General features: G+C 45.5%; 1 long non-coding RNA gene across 1 annotated transcript; it reads right to left on the bottom strand.

Moving 5' to 3' along the window:
• Window positions 1-511: 511 nt before the first annotated feature.
• Window positions 512-14,571, bottom strand: LOC140850093 (uncharacterized). The gene is made up of 3 exons (XR_012132839.1): window positions 14,387-14,571; window positions 13,334-13,393; window positions 512-1,196 (listed from the first exon to the last, which is right to left on the bottom strand). It is a non-coding gene; the product is annotated as an uncharacterized lncRNA (long non-coding RNA).
• Between the last annotated feature and the right edge of the window lie 385 nt (window positions 14,572-14,956).

Below are 14,956 nucleotides of genomic sequence, written 5' to 3'. Positions count from 1 at the left end.
GTCTGCACTTTTTCTGGCCTGATGGGGACCCGGACCTTCAGCACTCAGAGGTCTGAGCTCCTATGGCTATTATGTCTGTTCAGGCTACAGTTCTTATAAATGCCCATTTCTGGCTATTACTGAACATAGACGTAAGACAGGTACCTCAGTGAATCCCTCAAGTTTCAGATATATTTGCCTCTATTATGCAGAAGCAACTCTATTTCCTTGTAATAATTGTGGTCAGTTAGAGTGGTTAATACAGTAACTCCTTTCTTTGGTGCTTTGAGGAGCATCATGGGACCACAGCAATCCACAGGTTACTGGATCCTCCAGTGAAAGAATCCTTCCTCACCCCAGGCCCCACTCCCACCAAACAGTAAGGACCTCAAGTAGAGCAGAACCTAAATCTATATGGATAGAAAACAAACTCTTCAACTCGATCATTTGGCATGAGGGTATGAGCAGTCACTTTTACTTCCATTCTTGGGTTTTAAGAGTCAATGTTCTGCCTATAAATATGCACCATAAACATGCCCTGACCCTGAAAGTCATCCCTGTGCTTGTGCTTCAGCCACTCCTGTAAGAGGTGATGTCACTGTAAGATAAATTCCAATAAATTTCGACTGAAGTAAACAGGCGAAGAGAGGCAACAAAGGGCCAGATAGTTTATTTGAATGCCACCCCTGGGTGATGTTCCATGGTCTGAAACACAGGCCAGGGAAGTCACCCCCAGCAGGGCTGGTAGCAATTTTTTAAAGAAGGCAGGGGGAGGGAGGGCAAAGGTGTACATTGGCATGAAGATTGGCTCATCTAGCGTATGTGGGGGTCTCTCATTGGCCTTTAGCCAGGTACTGGAAAGTTACCACTAATCATTTAGCTTGGGGGAAGGGTTCTAGTTGGGAGAGTTATCCGATCAGGCTCTGGAATATTGTCAGACCAGAACCTGTTGTTCTCTTTGCCTCCTTATGGTGAGGCCTGAGCTTGTCCATCAGGCTCACCCCTTCCCCTGATGCCTGCAGCCTAACATTCCAGCCTTTTGGTCATAATGGGCGATGACTCGATCTGGCTATTTCCGGCTGACAAGGGGTGTCATGGGGGTTTGAGGCTGGTATTAGGCCGAAGGAGGGGGCTCAGTGGGAAGAGGTGCGTAACGGTGAAGTAACATCTGGTTGGTGGTGACCCGGGTCATCTGGGTTAGCCGCTGTTGGAGGAACCTGGGGACACAAGGGGCAACTAAGAGTAAACCAAACCACAAACTGTTATTAAGGGGCCCAGTAGGGGCATTAGCCAGGCCATTATGGGGGACTGGAATTCTGGATCAAGTTTACATCTCAATGACTAGTATTGGGATTTAGTATAGATAAGACTGCATTATTGAAACAATACTTTTCTCTAAAATCACCCTCGTTTTTATTAGAAGTAGCCAGATTAAGAAAATAATTAATGGTTGGCTTTATTATTTGCATAAGTGCAGCAAGAAGATCAATTGATTACATAGGCTCTTTTAAATATGCTTTGCTGGAACTTTTTATAAGGAATTCCAGATTGGACTTTTAAAGGCTTCTTGAAGCCAGAAAGCCAAGCTAGACTTGCCCTCAGGTTGTGCCTGCAGTACCTGTACATTTGGGTGAATTCCTCTCTTCTCTGACGTTCCTGCACCTGCCAGGAAGTGACCTTCCTTACTCACCTGGTAAGGCTGCTGGGAATTCTGCAAGCAAGGTACAAGGCCAGTTCTTCTAAGGGGCTTTGTTGGTTTTATAAAGTCAATCTTAGTTCCTTAAAGCTGTCTGTTCATATCTGAGTTTACACACGTGTCTGTCAGGTATGACTTTCCAGTCAAAGCCTTGGTAATATAACCAGTGTTTTTAATTGGTCCTCTTACAAGGAAAGCAGATTCTTATTGAACTTGTGCAAATAAACATACTGCCATGAAATATAAAAATAGTCAGAGTTTTTAAATTCTGAAGGGATGAGGTAGAGAGAAAGATAAAGTTTCAATTCTGCTTATAAAGGCAGTCATTTACTAAACTGTTGTCAGCTTGAGAAAAAGCTTAAAACACTTTATCAGTAACATTTGAAACAAAAAGCTACAAAATCATCTTCTTTAGTTTACTTAATCTTATGTAACTAATACTTGTTCTGCTGAAATCTAATTCTTTACTAGCTTAAGAGTAATAAAACAGTGACTATAAATAATAAAAGACTTACAAATGCCAATGGTTAAAGATCTGATGAGAGCTTACAGTAAGACAGTTGACATAAGGAAATTCTGATATTTCTGTAACACAAAACATTCAGTAACAAAGTTTACATTATTCTTTTTGACAGTGCTTTCTAGGTAATTAAGCAGGTAATTATATATCAGATAAATAAGCTAAATTAACCAAATACTTTCTCCAATGAGAAAAAGGTTTTCTGAGATGTTCCAGGGGCCCTCTGGAAAATATCAGAGTTAACTAGAGGTAAAAGCACCTTTTTGAATTTGGTTTTGGGAAGCTGTTAAAAGTTTTAAGGCACTTGCTTAAGTAGAATTATAGGTTGCTATGAAGCAATACTTATCCAATTAACTAGAATGACAACAAAGTACTTCAAAGGCAAATAAAGGTTACACAGTTGTTATCAAAGTTTAGCTTTTAGTCCTTTTAATATTAATCTCATTTTCTTAAAGACTCTGACAACTCACTAAGACTTTAAGCATAAGAAACTGCTTTGATAAAACAATTAGAAGAACTTTCCGCAATCTTTCAATATTAAGAGCAGACTAACAGTCACCATTCTGTCAATCCAGCAGCTGATAGGTGATGCCAGCAGGTGATATGCAACTGAGTCTAGAAGCTAATAGGCAAGGCGGAAGACGGGTGCATCCCTTGGGAGGAAGCAGTGTTATGCCGTATCACACTACAATTAACCGGACACGCTGAATTGTTGGGCTTAGTTGGCCAAGGCTTGGGGATGGGGGTGGGGCAGTAAACAAACCCCTAACTAGAATATGTGTCAGTCCTAATAAGGACAAGCTGCTAGCTCCTCTAGGGAAGAAAGGGTCAGATGCATGCAAGTTGATACATTCAACTTGCCATTCAAGGAGCTGAGTCAGCTTCCCAAGGAATGAGGATATCATGTCAATTTTGGCTGGTACTGGGTTGGACATTGAGCAACGAGAATAGCTGGTCAGTCTTAGTGATACAGAAAACATACCCTTAGGTGTCTGCGTTGCCTCTGTCCTGTCCACCATAGCTATTCTGCTCATGTGCGTGTGTGTAAGCACTGGCTTGACTGAGGAGGGGGCTGGCTAACCTCCACCAGAAGAGTCAAGTTACTCATTTGATTGCTCAGTCCCTCTGTTGCTCTGGATGTACTCGGGTGGGCACTGACAGGAGACACAAAGGATCACATACTTTTCTTACAGTTCTTGCAGTTAGTTGAGAAGAACTCTCTTAAGGAAATGGCAGTTCTGGTGCTTGAGAACTTGGGAAACAAAGTGATGTGTAACTTTTAGAGCACAAAGCGAGGGAAGGGAGGGTAGAGAAGGTAGGAAGATGAAAGAAATTGAGTAAACCCTGAACAAAACCCTGAAGAAATTTAGCAAACAACTAGGTGTCCATCCTAGTGCTTTCACAGTGAGCACATGCATGGAATAGCTGCAGAGGCAAGAATTGAGGCTATACATACATCTAAGAGTATGTGTTAGATAATCAGCCAGAGAAGGGCAGGAGACCCCGAGTTTGAGGAATTTTGTGCCAGGAAGTGGTAGAAAGTTGCAGAAAGGCATAAGAACTTCACTTCTCTTGAAAGGGCAAGCTCCCAGGTTCTATTTTAGCCAATTGAGACCCGGATCCTACCTCAGCCAATTGGAACCCGGATACTATTTCACCCAATTGGAGCTTGGTCTCTCTCCCCTCCAGCCAGCAAGAAGTACACCCACCACCCCCAGACCCTGCCAATTGACCAAAGCCACAACTCATCACCCCCCAACCACCCCCAGGCCCAGCCAATCAGCCAGGGCCATGGCCATCACCCCCCAAACCACCCTGGAAACCCATAAAACCTTTGTTCTGGGGAAAATGCACTCTCTTTCTCTGGCATCTTGCCACTGTGTTGGTGTAGATGAGAGATTGAGTTCAAGCTCGAATAAAGGCTCTTTGCTTTTGCATCAGTGTTGACTCCTTGGTGGTCTTCTGGGATTCGCGACTTTGGGCACAACATTTGGGGGCTCATCCAGGATCCCAGAGACCCCCAGGACCCCCGACCCAGAGAGCCCTGTGCTGGCTGGTGAGTGCACTCAGTTATCTGTCTGTCTTTGTCTGTCTGTGTCTCACTGTTTTTGTACACGAACAAGCCTGTATAAGCCTGTAGGAGCTCCAATCTGTATCAGGGTCGGCATTGACTTAGGCGGATGCGCTGGCAGGTTGTCAACCGGGGTTCTTGGGAGACGTCCCTTGCCCCCGTCTGGAGGATGAAGTCCTCATCTGTGAGAAAAGTCGGCTGCTGCTGCAGTCCGACAGGCCCTCAACTTACTTTCAGTTTTGCCTCCGCGGCTGGGGCAGATTCTTCTCTATAGGCGCCTGTTTGTTGTTTGTCGTGTTTGTCTTAAGTCTTGTTGACAGAAGAAATGGGACAGACTCAGACGACCTCCTTCTCTCTCATGACAGACCATTTTTCTCACACGTTAGGGAGAAAGCTCACAATTTGAGCATGGACGTCAGGGAAAATTTCGTGTTTTCTGCACTCCGAGTGGCCGTCCTTTAACGTTCACTGGCTGCAGGAGGGAACATTTAATGCAACCACTCTTTTACAGGTTAAAGATATCAGGGGAAGAGCTAACAACCTCAGTGTGGAAGTCCAGAAGGGTCGGTGGCAGACTTTTTGTTCTAGCGAGTAGCCAGTTTTCAATGTCGGATGGCTGCCAGAGGAAACGTTATCATTATGTCTCAGTCTGTATGTTTGTGTGTCTAAGTCTGTAAATAAAAATATCTTTCTACTTCTGGATGGTATTAATGAAATTGATTTAAAGACAAGCGCTTGTGAAAATTGGGCATTCTAAAACTTCCAGAAAATCTGATAAAAAATGTTAAGCATTAATGCTAATTTGGGTTTGGCTGAGGTGTGCATGTCCTTATAGTTATCAGCTGCCAAAGTTTACTTAAAGTCATTTAAGTTGATGTTACCTGTTAAATATTTCAAGAAGATGCTTAAAGAAAAGCTTGACTTTGTCTAATGTTTAGTAAAAGTTTTCTAAGTAGTCTAGCATGGTTGCTAAAAATAAGTAAACAAGTGTAGCAAATAAGCATCTTAATAATAATACTGTATTAATGTATAACTGTGTATATATGCAAACAGCCTGAGAATTTTTGTGGTAACCAAAATTTTTAAAGTTTGCTAAGTTATATAGACATATTTTGTGCCTAATGAGAAATTGTGTTGTAAAGCACATTTCCAAAAATGATAATATATGTTCATAGATGTATCAATCTGAAGAATGCTAGTGTAACAGTTTACAGTGGCCTATTTTTCAGTGTTCACTGAAAGTTAAAGTATCATGATTTTAAGTTCTAATGAAAACTACTTAAATAAGGAAAACATTTCTCTATGCTAAAAGATGTATGTTTTAATAAGAGAAGGTATAAAGAATGAAAACTCGTATGTTTTAATAAGAGAAGGTATAAAGAATGAAAACTCGTCTGCATGCTAAAGAATGTGTTTTTTGATAAAAGAAAGTAACTTTGTTCTGAAGTACAGCTATTTATTTAAAGGGGGACAGAGAGACAGAGACAGAGAGAGAGAGAGAGCAGTGTGGTGCAGCAGCGTGGTGCCTTTTGTTGTGGCGGATCTGCTCAGCCTGTTGCTTTGGGGGTGGGTCAGGATGTTTAGAGATAAAGCGGGATAAACCCAGTCAAGCCCCAGGCAAGCCCAGGCATAATTCTCACCGGCTTATGTGCTTGGGACCATGGGGCAAATGAATAATAAATTACTATATTCTTACAGATATAGTCGTGCTATGTGAAATTAAAGCAAGTGAGTCTTGATATCAAGTGCAGAGCAAAATAAGAATTTTGTTTCCAGTTAAAAAAAAAAAAAAAAAGAAAGTTTTCTTTAACTGTTAGTCTGCTCTTAATGTTGAAAGATTGCAAAAGGTTCTCTAATTGTTTTATCAAAGCAGTTTCTCATGCTTAAAGTCTCAGTGAGTTGCCAGAATATTTTTAAAAAATGAAATCTTAATATTAAAAAGACTAAAAGCTAAAGTTTGTTAACAACTGTGTAACCTTTATTTGCCTTTGAAATATTTTGTTGTCATTCTAGTTAATTGGATAAGTATTGCTTCATAGCAACCTATAATCCTATTTAAGCAAGTGCCACAAAAAAAAAATTAAATGCAAAAAGGTGCTTTTACCTCTAGTTAACTCTGATATTTTCCAGAGGGCCCCTGGAACATGTCAGAGGAATTTTTTCTCATTGGAGAAAGTATTTGACGAATTTGGCTTATTTATCTGATAAATATATATATTTACCAGGAAAGAGAATGATGCTAAACTTTGTTACTGAATGTTTTGTGTTACAGAAATATCCAAATTTTCTTATATCAACTCTTATAGTAAGTTCTCATCAAGTCTTTAACCATTGTCACTTGTAAGTCTTTTGTCATTTATAGTCACTGTTTCATTATTCCTAAACTAGTAAAGAACTAGATTTCAGCAGAACAGGTATTAGTTACATAAGATTACATAAACTAAAGAAAATGATTTTGTGTCTTTTTGTTTCAAATGTTGCTGAGAAAGTGTTTTAAGCTTGTTCTCTTAAGCTGACAACAGTTTAGTAAATGACTATCTTTATAAGCAGAATTGAAACTGAAAGGTCCCCACCAGTAAAATGGCAAACTTCCTGGTTCTCTTTGGGGTCCTCAGTTCCCGCTGGCGCCACCTGAAGCCCAATCACCTCTCGCCCCCCTCCCAATCCCAGCACCTAGCCAACAGCCACCAGCCCCGTAGAAGTGACACCTCAATCAATTCATGCCCCTTCCTATATAACCCAGCACCTTTCCCTAATAAAGCAGAACTCTCCGGTGAATTGCTGCTATGTGTCGCTCCTTTCCTTTCATTGGTGCCGAAACCCGGGAGACGGGACACCCCAACTGGGCCCCGTCTTCCCCGCGACACCAGCAGCAGCTTGCCCTCGTCCTCTTTCTCCAGTGCTGGCTCATCACACTCACCACTCCTCTCTGGCCTTTAGGTAAGTTTTCCCCCCGGAGAGGGCCACTCTTCCCTGAGCTATCGCAGTGCCATTGACCGTGATCGTCCGGCAAGGCCCTGACGCTCGGGGATGAGGAGGGAATGCTCCCCGCCTCAGGCCTTCATGGCTGTGGCGGACCCTCAGACCCCTCCTCCAAAAACCATAAATCCCCGCCTCAAGCCTTTACGGCTGTGGCGGATGCTCAGGCCCCTCCTCCAACAGTCATAAACACATTCACCGTCCCTTCCATCAGTGCTGAAAGTTTTTAAGCAAAATTTCCCTGGGGTGGGCCACTCTTCCCCGAGCTATCGCAGTGCCATTGACCGTGATCGTCCAGCAAAGCCCTGACGCTCGGGGATGAGGAGGGAACTCTCCCTGCCTCAGGTCTTCACGGCTGCGGCGGACCCTCAGGCCCCTCCCCAAACAGCCATAAATCCCCGCCTCAAGCCTTTACGGCTGCGGCGGACGCTCAGGCCCCTCCTCCGACAGTCATAAATCCCCGCCTCAGGCCTTCATGGCTGCGGCCGACTCTGAGGCACCCCCCTCCAACAGCCATAAACGAGGTGACTCCTTTGGAGATGAGAACGCTCCCTTTTCCCCCCCTCCTCCTTCTGCTCCGTCCACCGAAAACGCCTAGCGCTAAGTACCTTGTAACTCCAGCACTCTGCCTTCTTAGGGAAGTCTGGGTGACGACCCACACTTCCCAAAAAATTCCGACTCGTATACGAGTTTCCGCAGACCACCAAGGATCATCGGGGACGCCCTTTGTCTCCTTGTGGTCTGCTTCCAGTCCAAGGATCTCCGTTCATCTTCCCCTGTTTGTCTCCTTCTCTGTCCTTTAGCCATGAGAGCCTCCTCATCCCTCCCTGAAAGTTCACCTCTTGAATGTCTGCTTAAGCATCTGGCTACCGTCTCCCTGATGCCTGATATAAAACCAAAACTTCTCTGTAAATATTGCTCCCAAGATTGGCCGACATACCCCCTAGATAATAACAACCAATGGCCTGCAGGGAGAACTCTTGATCCTAACATACTCGGGATCTTTTTAACTACTGCCAGCGCCTGAAAAAATGGAAGGAGATTCCCTATATCGAAGCTTTCCGCCTCCTCCTCTCCCCGCCCCCTCCCAAGTTCTCCTAGCCTGCAAGCCGCCACCCCCACAGAAGCCTCCTGTTCACTCCCTTCCCCTTCTTCTCCTACAACAGCCCTTCTCCCTTCCTCCCCAACCATCTCCTCCCCCATCTCACCTCCTCCACCTTCATTCCCTGCAGATTAAGCCTGAACCTTTCAGCCCCCCTTTAACTAGGTCCCAGGGGCCTCCTCCATCTTTGCCCTCATCACCTGTTTCTCCCCTGTTAGGGACCACCTTTGTCTTCTCACATGTTTGTAGAGAGAATGAGAAAGCACCTCCCCCCATGTCTGAACGCAGCATGGGAAAGCACAAGCTAGAGAACAACCGGTGCAGTCCTTAGAAGTTATCTGTCCACAAAAACATATCTTGCCAAGACTCCTCACTCTGAAAATAGGGAGACCTTGAAGATGTGTAGAAACACCGCCCCTGCTTCTAGCTATGCCCTTCCCCCACTTGCCGATGTGGCAGGAATAGAAAACAACGCATTCCATAAGCAATAAACTGGAGCCCTGCTGTAGCTCACTAGAGCATGGGACTCTTAACCTCAGAGTCATGAGTTCAAGCCCAACTAAAGCAGCAGAGGCAAGCAGCTGGGCTGCTAGCTAGCGACACGTGGGCCCGATTCTATCTTTCTTTATTTTCTTTGCCCCCCCATCTGCACATCAGGACCTGCTCGACTAGGCATGGCTAGACCACGTCACTCTCCCACAGACTGAGCCAGAACCCTTCAATCCCCCTCAGACTCGGTCCCGAGGGCCTCCCAAAATTATCGCCCCCCTCTGGGAAGTAGCAAGATCTGAAGGCATCGTGCACATTCACATCCCTTTCTCCTTAAGAGATTTAGCCCAACTAGAGAAACGCCTAAGTTCCTTTTCCACTGATCCCACGACATACATCAGGGAGTTGCAATAGACCCTCCAGTCTTACAGCCTCACACATCATGACATTTTCATGCTCCTGGCCAATACTCTGCTCCCTGAAGAGCATAGACGAGTTTGGGACTTCGCCCAAACGCACGCTACCGAAACCCACAGGACTGACCCCACCTATCCCCCTGGCCCCACTGCTGTCCCCGAACAAGACCCACACTGAGATTATAACACCGCCATGGGTCTCTGCTCTTAAAATATTTTTGCCGCCTGCTTAATAGCAAGTCTGAAAAAGGCAGCTCATAGTCAATTTTCAAAAGCTTCAAGACATAATTCAAAAGAGAGACGAAACCCCCTCCGAGTTCTTAGACAGACTCACTCAAGCCCTATTACAGTATACCAGCCTGGACCCAGAAACACCTGAAGAAAGACATGTCCTTATGACATACTTCCTAGCTCAAGGCTACCCCGACATTAAAGCTAAACTCAAAAAGTTAGAACAGGGCCCCACTACCCCACAGACTGAGATCCTAACAGTGGCCTTTAAAGTCTTCCATAAGCGGGAGGAGGAGAAAGAACGCCGTAAACAAAAGGCTGATCAGGCCAATTTCCAGATGTTGGCCCAGCTGATAAAACCACAACCTGGGCGCCCCTCTACAAACAAGCCCCCCCAGGAGCTTGTTTCAAGTGCAGAAAAGAGAGACATTGGTCAAGGGCGTGCCCCTCCCCCAGATCTCCTACCACCCCATGCCCCAGATCCCACAAAAAGGGCCACTGAGGGTCTGATTGCCCAACCACCCGAAGGGGAGGCTGGACAAACAACCCCCATCCTAAGCCCGCCATAGTGGGGCTGGCAGAAGAAGATTGATGGGGCCCGGGGGCTTCTCGCCTGACCATTTCCATCACCAAACAGGAGCCCAGGGTTACTTTAACAGTAGACGGTCACCCCATCTCCTTCCTCCTAGATACAGGAGCCACCTTCTCAGTCTTGCAAGAATACCAGGGCCCTACCATGCCAGCCATTACTCCTATAGTCAGAGTAGGAGGTAAACAGATTTTCCTATTAAACCCCCCACCCACCCTTTTATGCACAATCCAAGACAATCCCATACCTTTCTCCCACTCCTTCCTGGTTATGCCCCAGTGTCCCATCCCTTTACTAGGACGAGACATCCTTTCCCTCCTCCATGTTTCCATAACTATATCCACTCCCACAGCCCCCAGTACTCCCTTTCTGATGGCCCTCATAGCCGACGACCCCCCTCTACCCAATGAAAGCTCCGGTTCTGCCCTCATACACCCTGTAAATCCCAAAGTTTGGGACGTTACAAGCCCCTCCGTGGCCCTATGTCCCCCTGCCTCTATAAAATTATGTGACCCCTCTCAGTATATCTGTCAGGCCCAATACCCCCTAACCACTTCAGCCCTCATAGGCCTCCAACCCATCAATCAAGATCTCTTAAACAAAAATTACCTCAGACCCACTCACTCCCCATTTAATACCCCCATATTAGCTGTTAAAAAAACCAACGGATCTTTCCGCCTTGTCCAAGACCTTCGCCTCATCAACATAGCCATTGTCCCTATCCATCCCTTAGTTCCAAATCCATACAGCCTCAGCATCCCACTTCTCAGTCCTATATCTCAAAGACCCATTTTCTATCCCTCTAGACCCCTGCTCCCAAGATTTTTTCATCTTCACCTGGATGGACCCATACACAAGACATTCTAAACAACTCACTTGGACAGTTTTGCCACAATGCTTCTGAGATAGTCCCCATATTTTTAGACAGGTCTTAGCTCAGGACCTCAAACAGTTTCATCATGATCACTCCAAGTCCACTTTATAATACATAGACAATCTTCTACTCTGCAGTCTCTCATGAGAACAGTCTCAACTTGACACTGCCTCCCTACTTAACCTTCTAGCTTCCAGAAGTTACCGAGTATCCCCCTTCAAAGCTCAAATCTCTTCCCCTCCTATCACTTACCTCAGATTCCTTCTATCTCAACAAAGAAAGTCCATTACCTTAGACAGAAAATGGCTCCTCTCTGACCTGCCTATTCCCAAAACCAAGACAAAAATCCTTTCCTTTCTAGGCCCTTTCTAAGCCTAGCTAGATATTTTAGAATGTAGATCCCTAACTTCTCCCTGCACCCTGTTGGCAAGACCCCTATACAACCTCAGCAAAAGCCCCCCTAAAAAACCATTATCCTCCTCACCCCGACACTCCTTCATTAAGCTCCGTCAAGCCCTTGTAGAAGCCCCAGCTCTCCATCTTCCTGATTTGTCGAAGCCCTTCTCATTATACATTCATGAGAGGTCCAGTCAAGCTCTAGGAGTCCTAGGCCAATATCCTTTGCCCCAGTAGCTTATATCTCCAAGCAATTAGACCCCACAGTTCAGGGATGGGCCCCCTGCCTACGAGCATTAGCCGCTAGACAGCTCTTGCAGAAAGAAGCTCATAAACTAACATTCAGAGCGCCCCTTACCATTCTGTCCCCACATCACCTAAAAGATCTCTTAACCTACAAAAGTTTACAGACTCTCCCTCCCTCCAGACTCCTGACCTTACTGTCCTCTTTCCTCCAAAATCCCGTTCACCCCCTTTGCCATCCATACCCGAATCATGACTTTTTCCTCCTTTACTGCTCTCTCGCTTTTTTTCCTCATTCCTATTGTCTTCCCCACCACCCCAGCCTCCTTTGTATGGCGATTCAAAGTCAGACAGACTTACACACAGCATCAAACAAAAGTTATTGCCTTCATTGCCACACCAGACTGCCCTCTGAAAAGCTGCTCTGAGCCTTTATACCTCCACTTTCCTCCCTCCACTGAAGTGTTCACTAGCAGCTACCCTTATTCTCCCTACCTCTGCTTCCTCTATGACCAAAAACAAGCTTATTGCAGGCGATGGCCAGACACCTACAGGAGATGTCCCTACTAGTCTTGCGCCATTCACTACATAGGTAACTTCCAGTACCCACAGTATTACTCCTCCAACCGTTTCAGGAAATACCCCAATGGCTCATTCTCCTTATCAATCCCAGATCCCTGGGACTCTCGATGGGCTGCCAGAGTCACAGCCTCAGTTTACTTCGGGGGGTCCTCGACCCCCCCACGGTACCCTTCATATCTCTCAAAAGCATGTTCCCTCTCATTCCCAGATCTCTCAAGTTGCATCAGATAGCAGACATTCCGAAAAAGTCATTATCCAAACTCTTGACGGCGCCTCTTCATCTTCTTATCCCCGCCCCTCTTCCCATTTCTCCTACTCTTCATTACAGCTCATTCAGGACACCACCATCTTTCTCAACCACACCCTTAACACAGCCAATTGTTTCTTGTGCACATCACTACAGTGCCCACTGCTGGCCGCCGTGCCCCTTAGTATTTCCAACTACTCCTTCCATGCAGAAAGACAACCCCTCTGCCCCCTGGCAGACATACCCCTATGGGACCAGAATAGGCAGATAATCTCACCATTCACCATTGTGTAAGCCCAACTCCACCCCCCTCCAGCACACTTCACTGCCTCTCTATCTACACCCCTACCTCCGGCTCTAAGACTTTTACGCAACTGAAACACTTCTTTTAGTGTAATGGCAGTCTTTTCAACTCACTGCCTCTCAACTCCGATACACCCTGAATTCTCGTCACCCTAATCCCACAGTTAACACTTTACAGCATGGCAGAATTTCTTAAGCTCCAACCTCCCTTGCCCTCCCGCACAAAAAGAGCTGCTTTCCTTCCCATCATGGTCAGTAGCTCTTTGATCACCTTAGCCATTGGGGCAGGGTTTTTGGGAGAAGCCTTAAGTCACTCTCTATAGGCAGTTAGAGATCTCAACGCCAAACTTGAGGGAGCCCTGACATCCACTGCCGATTCTCTAGCCTCTCTCCAAAGACAGGTCACTTCGCTAGCTAAAGTCACCCTTCAAAACCGGCGGGCCCTTGATCTGCTTACAGCCGAGAAGGGCGGCACCTGCGTCTTCCTCTGGGAAGAGTGCTGCTATTCCGGCATTGTAGAAACTAACATTACCAAACTCACCGACCTTGCCTCCAGCCTCCACTCTGCTTCCAATTCCAACCCATTCTCTTCAATACTAACAAACCCCCTCCTTACCTGGCTCTGGCCCATTGCAGGCTCCATAATAATCATTCTTCTCGCCTGTCTCTTCTTACCCTGTATAATAAAGTTCATCAAATCCCAAGTCGGAAAAATCTCTAATCAAGCTTTCAACCAGCTTTTACTCAGGAACTGCCAGCTTCTGGCCACAGAAGATCCCTCACCCTCAGGTGACCTCCTCACCACACACTGAGATGGACCCCTCTCTCCACTAGAAACTGTTCCTGGAAACAATAGCTGCAGACGCCTAGCTCCTGACACCCATATCCTCTTGGCACCATTGGAATCAACAGGTCCTCAACCTATGGTTACAAAGAACCTTCATCGATTTCCAAACCTGAAGAAGTCCACATCTACTCATCCTTACTGCGGGGAGTCCTATCAACCCTTTCCTCCCAATCCTCAAGCCCTCACTCCCTTCTCCGCCCCTGTTCAGCAGGAAGCAGCCAGAGAGAAAGCAACGTCCACAAACCCATAGAGGAGAAAGGGGGGAATGAAAGGTCCCCACCAGTAAAATGGCAAACTTCCGGCTTCTCTTTGGGGTCCTCAGTTCCCGCTGGCGCCACCTGAAGCCCAATCACCTCTCGCCCCTCTCCCAATCCCAGCACCTAGCCAACAGCCACCAGCCCCGTAGAAGTGACACCTCAATCAATTCATGCCCCTTCCTATATAACCCAGCACCTTTCCCTAATAAAGCAGAACTCTCCAGTGAATTGCTGCTATGTGTAGCTCCTTTCCTTTCAGAAACATTTATCTTTCTCTCTACCTGATCCCTCCAGAATTTAAAAACTTTCAGTGACTGTTTTTATATTCCATGGCAGTATGTTTATTTGCACAAGTTCAATAAGAATCTGCTTTCCTTGTAAGAAGACTAATTAAAAACACTGGTTATACTACCAAGGCTTTGACTGGAATGTCATACCTGAGAGACACGTGCATAAACTCAGATATGAACAACTTTAAGGAACTAAGATTAACTTTATAAAGCCAACAAAGCCCCTTAGAAGAACTGGCCTGGTACCTTGCTTACAGAGTTCCCAGCAGCCTTACCAGGTGAGTAAGGAAGGCCACTTCCTGGCAGGTGCATGAACCTCAAGAAGAGAAGAATTCACCCAAATCTACAGGTATTGAAGGCACAAGCTCATGGCAAGTCTGGCTTGGCTTTCTGGCCTCAAGAAGCCCTTAAAAATTCAATCTGAAATTCCTTACAAAAAGTTCCAGCAAAGCATATTTAAAAGAGCCTGTGTAATCAATTGCTCTTCTTGCTGCACTTGTGCAAATAATCAAGCCAGCTGTTAACTATTTTCTTAACCTGGTTACTTCTAATAAAAATGAGGGTGATTTTAGAGAAAGTATTGTTTCAATAATGCAGCCTTATCCATACTAAATCCTAATACTAGTCATTGGGACATAAACTAGATCCAGAATTCCAGCTTCCTCAAAATATCTAGCTATGTTTTAGTTTTCTCCTGTCATTGCAATTAAAATTTTACTATTTCTAGTTCTCATATTCAACCATGCATTCTTAATCTCATCAAGTTTGTCCTTCCAGAATGGAAAATCCAACTCCAGATGTTGCTACATAACCTAATAACACAATTTGTTTTATCTTGCCTAGAA

This window comes from Manis javanica, chromosome 6, assembly GCF_040802235.1.
Source record: "Manis javanica isolate MJ-LG chromosome 6, MJ_LKY, whole genome shotgun sequence".
NCBI classification, from domain to species: domain Eukaryota; kingdom Metazoa; phylum Chordata; class Mammalia; order Pholidota; family Manidae; genus Manis; species Manis javanica.
This window is presented reverse-complemented; position numbering and strand designations above follow the sequence as displayed.